Consider the following 12,151-nt stretch of genomic DNA (forward strand, 5'->3'; position numbering starts at 1 on the left):
CAGTTGTAATTCCCATTGCAATTTTAAAGCAACTAATGAGTATGTAAAGCATCTTATCTGAAGAGCTAAGTAATTGGGTGGCTCAGGAGTTTTGCAAATATCTTTTTTTTTTTTTTTTGTATTTTTCCGAAGCTGGAAACGGGGAGAGACAGACAGACTCCCGCATGCGCCTAACCGGGATCCACCCGGCACGCCCACCAGGGGCGATGCTCTGCCCACCAGGGGGCGATGCTCTGCCACGACCAGAGCCACTCTAGCACCTGGGGCAGAGGCCAAGGAGCCATCCCCAGCGCCCGGGCCATCTTTGCTCCAATGGAGCCTTTGCTGCGGGAGGGGAAGAGAGAGACAGAGAGGAAGGGGGGGGGTGGAGAAGCAAATGGGCGCTTCTCCTATGTGCCCTGGCCGGGAATCGAACCCGGGTCCCCCGCACGACAGGCCGACGCTCTACCGCTGAGCCAACCGGCCAGGGTACAAATATCTTAATGCTCAATATGGTGATCAGTTTGTAGTCAGAAAGGAATAATTTCAATATCAATTTGAAAGCTATAGAGCAGGGGTCCCCAAACTACGGCCCGCGGGCTGCATGCGGCCCCCTGAGGCCATTTATCCGGCCCCCAGCTGCACTTACGGAAGGGGCACCTCTTTCATTGGTGGTCAGTGAGAGGAGCATAGTTCCCATTGAAATACTGGTCAGTTTGTTGATTTAAATTTACTTGTCTTTATTTTAAATATTGTATTTGTTCCCTTTTTGTTTTTTTACTTTAAAATAAGATATGTGCAGTGTGCATAGGGATTTGTTCATAGTTTTTTTTATAGTCTGGCCCTCCAATGGTCTGAGGGACAGTGAACTGGCCCCCTGTCTAAAAAGTTTGGGGACCCCTGCTATAGAGGAATCACTGACCTTGTACCTAAAGAAAGAATGTGGGTTAAGGATGATCAGAGAATAGGTTAGAAAATAGGTTGGCATTGTTCCCACCTAAACTAGGGTCAGGGTGGTCTGCCCAGTGCCCCTTAGGCAGCTATTTTCCGGTGCTGGAGATGAAGGCCTCCAGCAGCCAGACTTGGACAGTCTGGGCCATTAAGGTCAGCCAGCCAACGCCCTTGTTCTGTTCTCATGTTGCTAAGCACAGTTTGAATGATGATTTGGTGCTTTAAGTAACTTTCTTTATTTTTTATTTATATTCTATATATTTTTTTATTTTTCAATTATAGTTTACATTCAATATTACTCTGTATTAGATTCAAATGTACAACAAAGTGGTTAGAAAATCATGACTGTACAGAGCGGTCTCCCTAATGTTTCCAATACCCACACACAGTTATTACCCTATTCTTGACTATATTCCCTATGCTGTGATTTACATCTCTGTGACTATTCTGTGCCAATTTGTACTTAATCCTTTCACTTTTCCACCCAATCCCCAGCCCCCTCCCCTCTGACAGCTGTCAGTCTGTTCTCTGTATCTATGAGTCTGTTTCTATTTTGTTTGTTTTATTCTTTAGATTTCACATGTAAATAAAATCATATCGTTGTCTTTCTCTAAGTAGCTATCTTACAAGAAAAGAATACAGTGAGTGAGTGGATGATAATCCTAGTCTACAATATATTTAGGTTTCTTATTGCAAATCCTGGCTTATGTGTCAGCTGTGTGAGGTTAGTTAGTGGGAGTCCATTCTGAGAGGTGATCATAAACAACCTGGACATGCTGACAAAAAATTCAGCTTGATCATGTTACCCACATCTTAATCCTTCATTCCCAGCCTGTCCACACCCTTGCCACATGAAATTGCAGACCCCCTCAATAGAGGCAGACTATTTCCCTGCCTCCTTGACAGTGGGCTTAGTCATATGACATGCTTTGGTCAACAGAATAAGTAGATTGTTTTCTTTTTTTTTTATTTTTTAATTTTTTTGTATTTTTCTGAAGCTGGAAACGGGGACAGTCAGACAGACTCCCGCATGCGCCCAACCGGGATCCACCTGGCACGCCCACCAGGGGCGATGCTCTGCCCACCAGGGGGCGATGCTCTGCCCCTCCGGGGGTCGCTCTGCCGCGACCAGAGCCACTCTAGCGCCTGGGGCAGAGGCCAAGGAGCCATCCCCAGCACCCGGGCCATCTTTGCTCCAATGGAGCCTTGGCTGCGGGAGGGGAAGAGAGAGACAGAGAGGAAGGAGGGGGTGGGGGTGGAGAAGCAAATGGGCGCTTCTCCTATGTGCCCTGGCCGGGAATCGAACCCGGGTCCCCCACAAGCCAGGCCGACGCTCCACCGCTGAGCCAACCAGCCAGGGCCTAGATTGTTTTCTTAAGTGAGAAATGGGGAGGCAGAAAGACAGACTCCTGCATGCGCCCCAACCAGGATCCACCTGGCAAGCCCCCTACCAGGTGATGCTCTGCCCATCTGGGGCTGTTGCTCAGCAACCAAGCTATTTTAGTATCTGAGGCAGAGGCCATGGAGCCATCCTCAGTACCCAGGGCCAACTCACTCCAACCAAGGCACAGTTGTGGGAGGGGAAGAGAGAGACAGACAGAGGGAGAGAGGGAGGGGTAGAGAAGCAGATGTTCGCTTTTGTGTGTCCTGACTGAGAATCGAACCTGGGACACCTACACGCTGGGCTGAAGCTCTACCAGTGAGCCAACCAGCCAGGGAAGAATAAATAGATTTTTTTAAAGATTTTTATTTATTCATTTTTAGAAAGAGAGGAAAGAGAGCAAGAGAGAGAGAGACAGAAAGAAGGGAGGAGGAACATGTATCAACTCCCATGTGTGCCTTGACCAGGCAAGCCCTGGGTTTTGTACTGGCGACCTCAGTGTTCCCAGATCAACGCTTTATCCACTGCACCACGATAGGTCAGGCAAGAATAAAGAGATTTAGAAGAGCTTTTGCAGTTGAGCTTATGCTCCAGTGCCTTTACCCCCGCCATGAGAGAAACACACCCTGGAGAGTTCAGCTCTCATCAGGACGATGAGAGACATGCAGTAGACCCGAATCAACCCATGACCTGGAGCCAAGCACAGCTGAGCCCAGCCTAGATTAATGAACTTCAGCCGTCCTACAGACATCAGAGTGAGAAAGAAACGCCTCTGAGCCTGGGGTGCTTTGTGAAGCAGCATTCTGGAGACTACAGCTCAAGTGCTACACCTGCCAGCCAGTCTCACTGCAGCTGCTGCAGTGACTACCAACAACACGCAGTCATCCCACTGGGACTCTAGGGAGCACAGTCATCCCACTGGGACTCTAGGGGGCACAGTCATCCCACTGGGACTCTAGGGGGCACAGTCATCCCACTGGGACTCTAGGGGGCACAGTCATCCCACTGGGACTCTAGGGGGCACAGTCATCCCACTGGGACTCTAGGGGGCACAGTCATCCCACTGGGACTCTAGGGGGCACAGTCATCCCACTGGGACTCTAGGGGGCACAGTCATCCCACTGGGACTCTAGGGGAGCAGTCATCCCACTGGGACTCTAGGGGGCACAGTCATCCCACTGGGACTCTAGGGGGCACAGTCATCCCACTGGGACTCTAGGGGAGCAGTCATCCCACTGGGACTCTAGGGGAGCACAGTCATCCCACTGGGACTCTAGGGAGCACAGTCATCCCACTGGGACTCTAGGGGAGCACAGTCATCCCACTGGGACTCTAGGGGAGCACAGTCATCCCACTGGGACTCTAGGGGGCACAGTCATCCCACTGGGACTCTAGGGGGCACAGTCATCCCACTGGGACTCTAGGGAGCACAGTCATCCCACTGGGACTCTAGGGGGCACAGTCATCCCACTGGGACTCTAGGGGGCACAGTCATCCCACTGGGACTCTAGGGGGCACAGTCATCCCACTGGGACTCTAGGGGGCACAGTCATCCCACTGGGACTCTAGGGGAGCACAGTCATCCCACTGGGACTCTAGGGGGCACAGTCATCCCACTGGGACTCTAGGGGGCACAGTCATCCCACTGGGACTCTAGGGGGCACAGTCATCCCACTGGGACTCTAGGGGGCACAGTCATCCCACTGGGACTCTAGGGGGCACAGTCATCCCACTGGGACTCTAGGGGGCACAGTCATCCCACTGGGACTCTAGGGGGCACAGTCATCCCACTGGGACTCTAGGGGAGCACAGTCATCCCACTGGGACTCTAGGGGAGCACAGTCATCCCACTGGGACTCTAGGGGGCACAGTCATCCCACTGGGACTCTAGGGGGCACAGTCATCCCACTGGGACTCTAGGGGGCACAGGGTTCTTTGTCCCTCTGGATCCCTGGCACCAGGGCTGGCATTCCTGATGGCTGGAAATGTTTCCCAACCCCTTCATCTACACCTGGCTCCAAGCTTCACCTGTGTATGGAACTCCGGAAACTGCAAATCCTTCCTCCCTCTTGGGCCAGACCCTCTTTAGCCCCACGTCACCTCCACACCATCTGGACCTTCATCTCGTCTGCCTCCAGTTTTCTCTCTGTCCCGTTGCACCACTGTCCTCACTCACTGTCCTGGCTCCCGGCAGGCCTGGAGATCTGTGTCTCACTGCTCTTTAGGCAGACCCCCTCTCTCAGCCATTCCTAGCCCCAAGGTGCACTCCCTTAAAACTGGTTCTCATAACTGGATATACTGTACCTGAGCATGTGTCGGTTGGGGACGGTTAGGTGGCATTTCCACTGAATTCAGGGTTCCCCAAACCCTCTTTAGTAGCCTGTGCTGTCTTTACAGCTCCATCTATCAATGTGACTGCTACAAGCAGAAGGGAAGACGACAGTCGTGGCCAGCTGGTTTGTGAGAACTGTAGATGACATTTCCTTGAACTAATTCACAAGGGTCACTGCTGGAATCCTGTGACAGTCCACACTGATGAGGAGATGCATAGCATTTCTCCTTATAGTGATCACTCTGGAGAAATGACAGCCTCCACTGACCCAGAGACTGAGGGAACAGTGAGCAAACCTTCCTCTTGTCCTACAGGTTCCTGTTCGGTTCCATGTCAGACAAAAAGGAGGGAAATGCAGGTAGGGCTAAAACAGCAAGTCCCTGCTCAGGAAAAAATGGGGGGGGGTCCTCTTAGTGGTAATTTATGGAGATCATTGATGATGCCAGATTAACCACATGCTCATGACCTTTGTCCTCAGGCCTTTTTTTTTTTTTTCTGTATTTTTCTGAAGCCGGAAACGGGGAGAGACAGTCAGACAGACTCCCACATGCGCCCGACCGGGATCCACCCGGCACGCCCACCAGGGGGCGATGCTCTGCCCACCAGGGGGCGATGCTCTGCCCATTTGGGGCATCACTCTGTTGCGATCAGAGTCACTCTAGCGCCTGGGGCAGAGGCCAAGGAGCCATCCCCAGAGCCCGGGCCATCTTTGCTCCAGTGGAGCCTCGGCTGCGGGAGGGGAAGAGAGAGACAGAGAGGAAGGAGAGGGGGAGGGGTGGAGAAGCAGATGGGCGCTTCTCCTGTGTGCCCTGGCCGGGAATCGAACCCGGGACTCCTGCACGCCAGGCTGATGCTCTACCACTGAGCCAACCGGCCAGGGCCTTGTCCTCAGGCCATTTTTGCAGTGTCTGCTGAAAGTTCCTCAGGTGTGAAGCAGGAGCACTCCAGGGTGATTTCAGAGAACTGAAATATACTTTAATGAGAACAGCCACGTGTGTAAAACCAAAAACAGAGGTAGGGGGAGGTTCAGGAAAAAAACTCGTTCCTTTTCGATAAATCACAAAGGACAAAGGAGAAAATCTGATCTTTAGAACTGCTTTATCCAGCCTTATATATTAAATGTCGCATTTTCTGGAGGCTGCAGTTTTGAGGCATTAAGAGACTTGTATTTTAATATAAAAACCACAAAACCCTTGCTTTTTCTGTGCTGTGCCATTATCTGACTCTTGGCAGACTTAAAATTCTTCCTTTTAAAACTATTTCCTTTTGGAGGTCAGCTGAAAGTCCGGTTCAAGCACTACATTGATAAAACTGAACACAGGACCACTCTTAAGAGCCAGCCATTATAGGTCCCAGTAGAAAAACACTCCGTGGTGCCAGGCTTCTGAGACATCATGCCTCAAACGTGGCTTTGTGTCAACGCAGCTGTATCCACAGGCGAAAAGTTAAAAGACTTATTTAAAAATGTTTCCACTTCTGGAAGCCCTCTCCCTGCAACTTCTCTGTAGAGCGGGAGCAAAGAGCTGGACAGAGAGAGGCTCTCTCAGCGCTGGGCAGCCGAACTCTGCGCTCTGGACGGGCCCTCGCTGGCCTTCCAGCCTCCCTAGATCTCAACACGTGGGCAGAGGCACAGTGCCGCCATCGCTGGTCAGCAGCGAGACCCAGAGGAAAAGTCCTATTTTCTGACCGTCTTTATTTCAGTAGTAAAATATAAAACCCGTTTATTCATTCTGTAGACAAGATGAGCTCATAGGAACCAGAATTTTATTTTTTTAATTAGCACAATCTGGTGGCTTAAGCATGTGCAGCTTTAATACAGTTGAAAGCTTTGCTATCCTGTAAATTCTTTTCCTTTATAACTCCCCCAAATGGCCAATAAAAAGCTTGACTTTGTCCACATAAAATTTTCCCAAAGGTAGGGACCATTCTACAGAACAAATGAGCAGTATGACAAAAGTTAGACTCTTGGGGAAAAGGCAAATTACAGTTATCTCCCCTTACCTACAGGGAAACATTCCAAGACCCCAGTGGATGCCTGAAACCACGCATAGTACTGAGCCCCATATATACTATGTTCTTTCTCACCCATACTTTTCTCTTAGAGGAAGCACTTTACAGCTTCTCTTTGGTGTGTCTGAATGGCCAGCATCACTGCTCTGGCACTTTGGGGCCATTACTAAGTAAAGTAGAAGCTAATGAACACAATCTCTACATTACTGCGACAGCTCATCTGATAATTGAGATGCCTACTAAGTCACGAATGGTTGTAGAGCTTCTGCAGCATGGAGACACAGACAAAGGGTTGACTCACGCCCGGAGTGGAATGGAGTGGGAAGGCATGCGATTTCATCATGCTACTCAGGATAGTGTGCTACTCAAAACTTATCAATTGTTTATTTTGGGAATTTTCCATTTAGTGTTTTCAGACCATGGTATACCATGGCAACTGAAACCATGGACGAAGGTGAAGAGTACCACCGTACTTTCCTGTAGGAAATGGCAGGAGTCTGCCAGAAAGACTCCCAACTAGGACTGAGCAGGCTGTTCCTGATTCCATTTCTCAAAGTGCTAAAACTGTATCTACATTAAGTCTCGGTTTATTGACATGGGGATTATCATAAGGGCCTCCATTTTTGGCCTGTTGTCTTGTTTTTTAATACTCTTTTTTTTTTAATTTTTATTTATTTATTCATTTTTAGAGAGGAGAGACAGAGAGAGAGAGAAGTGGGGAGGAACTGGAAGCATCAACTCCCATATGTATGTGCCTTGACCAGGCAAGCCCAGGGTTTCGAACCGGCAACCTCAGCATTTCCAGGTCAACGTTTTATCCACTGCGCCACCACAGGTCAGGCTTGTTTTTTAATACTCTTAAAGTGGGAACAGAGTTGCCACTGGTTGACAAGAGCAGATACATATCTCTGGCTCTTTCTAGGACAGCTTTATATTGAAGCATCACGTATATATAGAAAAACACACAAATTATACATAAGCAGACTGATGAATTTTCAAAAAGTTAACACACCCACTTACCCAACACCCAGACCAGGAAACAAAAGCCACCAGCTCCTCAGAAATGCCTTGTCCCCTCCTGACAGACTTCTATCTTCTCATCAAGCAAGAGTCAGCAAATTGTGTCCCCGCTTGTTTTTGTTAATAAAGTTTTATGGGAACACAGCCATTCCTGCTCATTTACATATTGTCTATACTGCTTTTGCACTAGCATGGCAGAGTGGTTGCAACAAAGACCACATGGCCTGAAGAGCTTAAAATATTTACTCTCTGGACCTTGACAGAAGTTGCAGAACCCTGTTCTAGAGCAGCACTGTGCAGTAGAATATAATCAGAGTCACTGATGTACATAATTTTAAATTTTCTAGTAGCCAGGTTGAAAAGTAAAAGTTATCTCAACATTTTCACCCAAAATACCTAAACTGTTATCATGTCAGTATGTAATTACGATTTTGAAAATAAGATATTTTCTCTTTTTTTCCATGCTGTTTCCAATCCAGTGAGTGTATTACCCTTACAGCACATCTCAGTTCACACTGGTCACACTCCAATGGCTCAGGAGTCTCCTGCAGCCAGGGCTACCGGGCTGGACAACAGAGTTGGAGATCACCCCCTGGCTCTCTGAAGCTGGGGTCCCAGCGTCTCTACTCCCACCATTAGCCTGGGCTCCGCTCCCTTAGCACTAGGCCCAGTTCTGCATTCAGCTTCCCCAGTTCTTTAAAGTATGAACCAAAAAATCACATTCTGGAACTCTACAATTCTTAGCCATCACATATCCTTAGGACAAAGGGAGTGAAAGAACTGCCTACAGCTCGCAGCTTCACAAGAAAGGGCAGGATGAGTTTGTGAGGAGGATAGAACCCTTTGGACCTTTGTTAGGGGAAAATAATGCTAACAAACAAGCTAAAACAAACCAAAACAAAAAACAACCCACAAAAAAACAAAAAACCCACTAAATGCTTCATATAAAGGATGAAAGAGAAAAGAGGTATTGATGAGTATCTCTTATGAATATCTGTAGCAATTCAGCCATGTCATTATTCTATTTGGCAATAAAATAATGTTTCATCCACCTGATGTACAAAATAGAAAAAACAAAAGACAAACTGAATGTCAATGTTTAAAGATTAAGACATACATTTCCAAGTCTATATTTCTGGCATCTTTTGGAAAACTCTAAGGGCTGGGCACACACGTGCTGCATTACCATGTGACAACAGTCAGCTAGATGGAAAAGCAGGTGCCCATGCCCCGATAGAAGACATGCTCTCTAGTTGGCCACAGTCCCACCATCACACTCTAGTCATGCACCTGTTTATATAGCTACCTAGTTTTTGAGTTTGTGGCCCCTGAAGTAGACATAACCTTGACACAACAAGACAACTTTTTGGAACTATGGCAAGCTAATGTTGAAAGTAATAGTTCCATGCTATGGGCAATAGGAAAAATTTGTAGCAGAAGTGAAACTAATTTTTAACAAGTTTATTATATTCTAGTGGTTTCAAAGAAAAGTGGAGGAGCTCTGATCCTTTAGCTTATATCTTGGTAGAAAAATTGGTACCAGATTCAGAGGCAAGGAATGTTTTTTTATCCTTTAAATATCGAAGACAATGAAGTGTTCAATGGGCAGCTCCCAACAGCTCAGGATTACAATTACAAACTGTTTCCAATCTCACCGGCCAAACTGGAAAAATACTCTATTGACATGGTTTCCAAAGTTATTATCTCTTAAATTATTGTGGCATTGGAGGTTGACATACTTGAGGATTTAAATGATTGACAATCAGAAAACTAACATTTTATTTTTTTTGGCATTCTTATTTAAGCTATTTGTACCCTGAATCTTGTTAATATACCTAAATCATGCTGTATTAAAAGTTATAAATAGCTCATGGGCCATGGCAATGCATGTTTTATAGAACTATAAAATGTATCCTTTATAATGTCAACATCTTTCATTTAAAACATTCTGAGCACTGAAATTTATTTTGTCAGAATAATTTACCTCTAACAACATTAGTTCTTCACAAAGGGAACGCAGAGAAAGTGACTGTTTTTCAGTGTTTATTGACATTTCATTTTTGAACACGTTGGTGGGAGGGTAGTGCAAAGATCACCGGATCACATGTAAGGGGCTGTTCTTGCCCTGCAGTACAATCTAGAAGCTCTGTGTTTGACTAGCTGAATAATCTAAAAAAGGAATTAATTCACTCCTCTGAACCTCAGTTTCTATATGTTTAACATGGGTGAACAGCCTGCACTGGTGGATTCCAGCTTTTAAACTTTGCATTAGAACCCTTTCTTTCAGTGCGATTTAGGGTGGAAATTCCCCAGAAAAGGGCAGAGCTGCCCTGGCTGAAGGAGGTGAGCGGGAGGCCCTCAGCTGCACACCCGCACCCCCCCATCACCCCAGTAGCCCTGGCTGGTCTGAGGACACCGGCTGAAGGACACACTTCTCCCAGGTCACAGAGCTTCTGAACCAAATACTAAAATGTCCCGGGCAGTATGGAGACCTTCCAGGACCCCACAGACTCTTCTCAGTCTCCTCAGAGCGCTCTCCACACTCGGTCAGGGACCTCAGGAGCCCTGGACCATCTGTGCTCCGGTCCCCGCCTGCCTTTCTCCTCTGGACATCGCCAGGCAGGCCTGGGTGAAGCCCCGTCTTCAGAAAGTGGCTTGGGCACCTGTGCTCCTTCCAGCTCGCTGCCCCCCAGTTCCCTTCTCAGCCAGGAAGCACTCACATTACAGCAGCCTTGTAGGAGGATGGCAAACACCCTGCACAGGGCCCCGCGCGGTGGAGGGGCAGACCGTCCTCACGGAACCCCAGCTGAACCCCAGGGTTCCATCACTGGCTTCCCTGTGGAGTCCAAAGCTTCTCTCTGATTCTCGACCATCAAAGGCTCTCAAATCTTCTGATCTTTGAAAAGGTCACCTTCATCATGATAGGCCCCTTTACAATGCGGTCACTTAGGTCATCTTTCAAGACAAATATGAACACTCTCTAGTAGAGAAAGAAGAGCTCTGCCTTTGTGGTTCATTTCGGCAGCAGCCTTTCTATTCTGTACAACGGCAAAGCCTTTGAGGCTGCGTCTGTCACCGCCACCTGCAGGGGAAGCCGTGGGTTCAATTCACTTCAGTAGAACCAGAAGAACAAAAACCCAACTCGTGTTCAAGGCAGCAACGCCCAAAGTCATAATGAAGTCCTCTTGAAAAAGTCCTCGCGTGGTGTATATGAAGGGTTGAATAGAGCCCACACGATCACATGCTCCCCTAAGAACAGACCCCCCCCCCCCATGGATCAGAGGAGCCATAGAGGAGAAAGTGGTACAAATGTCACATGTTGGCAATGACAAGAACTATTCTGAATTCAACTTATGGTTGAAGTCTCAACAACAAAGTACCTTAACCTTAAGGTTTTAAGATTTTAAGTCTGTGTGTTCCTAGAAGCTAAAGGCATCTGTTGATCGATGGCTTTGGACCAGCCCACGCACAGTGAGGTGGCCGTGTGAAGACTGTGGGAAAGCTGCACGGAGCAGGTTCTGTAGGGTCTCATGGAATTTCACTCTATGTGTTTGAGGCTTGATCACTCACTACACATCCTGCACGAAGATGCTCCCCCAGCGAGTCAGGGTGTGACTGGACATGTAAAGGCATCTCCTGAATGATCAGAGGTATTTAAAATTTTTTAATTGATTTGAGAGAGAAAAACATTAATCTGTTGTTCCACTTATTGGTATTTAAGCATTCATTGGTTGATTATTGTATGTGCCCTGACGGGGGGGGGGGGGGGGTAGCATATTTTGATGATGCTCTAACCAACTAAGCTACCAGGCCGGGGCCTATCAGCAGACCAAGAGCATGGCAACTTACCTCTCTGAAAGGAACTTATGAATGAGTGACATCAACAGTTATAAAGCATTCCTATAAACCATGGGGAAGGGCTCCCTATGGGAAGAAAATGATGGTATGTACTTGTATATTAAAAGCAAACCAAAGAATGTTTCCATTTGTGTCTCCCTAGGCATTGCCTGCTTATTGTCACATTGAAGGAAATCGGGCATCTTACGAAGGACAGAATAACAACAAACCCCAAACTCCTGCTTAAGGAAGTGCTGATAAGCACGACCACTCTCTTACCAGGTCTTGCCTGGGGAAGAGCCAGGGGGACAGGAGCCGTGAGACCTGGCCATGGCCGGTCCCACCGGGAACACACGTAACCTTGGATCAGGCATGTTCTCTCCATGTTTCAGTTCCTTTATTTATGAAATTTAGGGTTGAAATGGTTGCTATTGAAATATTAGCATTTAGCATTTTTCTTCCCTTGGTTATGGAAATAATGCATTCTCATTGTAATAATACGTATGTGGTTCACCCAGGGGCTGAGTGCCAACCACATCACAGCGGAAGCAGGGTGGCGCAGGGGGATGTGGGTGCAGAGGTGCAAAAAATGGCCCAGGGGAGAACCCAAGGGGGAAGGCTGAACTAGATCTGCCAGGTGA

The 12,151-nt window shown here is 47.7% G+C and overlaps 1 protein-coding gene and 1 non-coding gene across 2 annotated transcripts in view; both read right to left on the reverse strand.

The window, feature by feature from the left end:
- RIN2 (Ras and Rab interactor 2) overlaps nt 1-12,151 on the reverse strand; it is a 248,557-nt gene that overhangs the window by 136,499 nt on the left and 99,907 nt on the right. The window lies entirely within an intron of this gene.
- On the reverse strand, nt 395-470 carry TRNAD-GUC (transfer RNA aspartic acid (anticodon GUC)). The gene has a single exon. It is a non-coding gene; the product is annotated as a tRNA-Asp (tRNA).

This window comes from Saccopteryx bilineata, chromosome 6, assembly GCF_036850765.1.
Source record: "Saccopteryx bilineata isolate mSacBil1 chromosome 6, mSacBil1_pri_phased_curated, whole genome shotgun sequence".
NCBI classification, from domain to species: Eukaryota; Metazoa; Chordata; class Mammalia; order Chiroptera; family Emballonuridae; genus Saccopteryx; species Saccopteryx bilineata.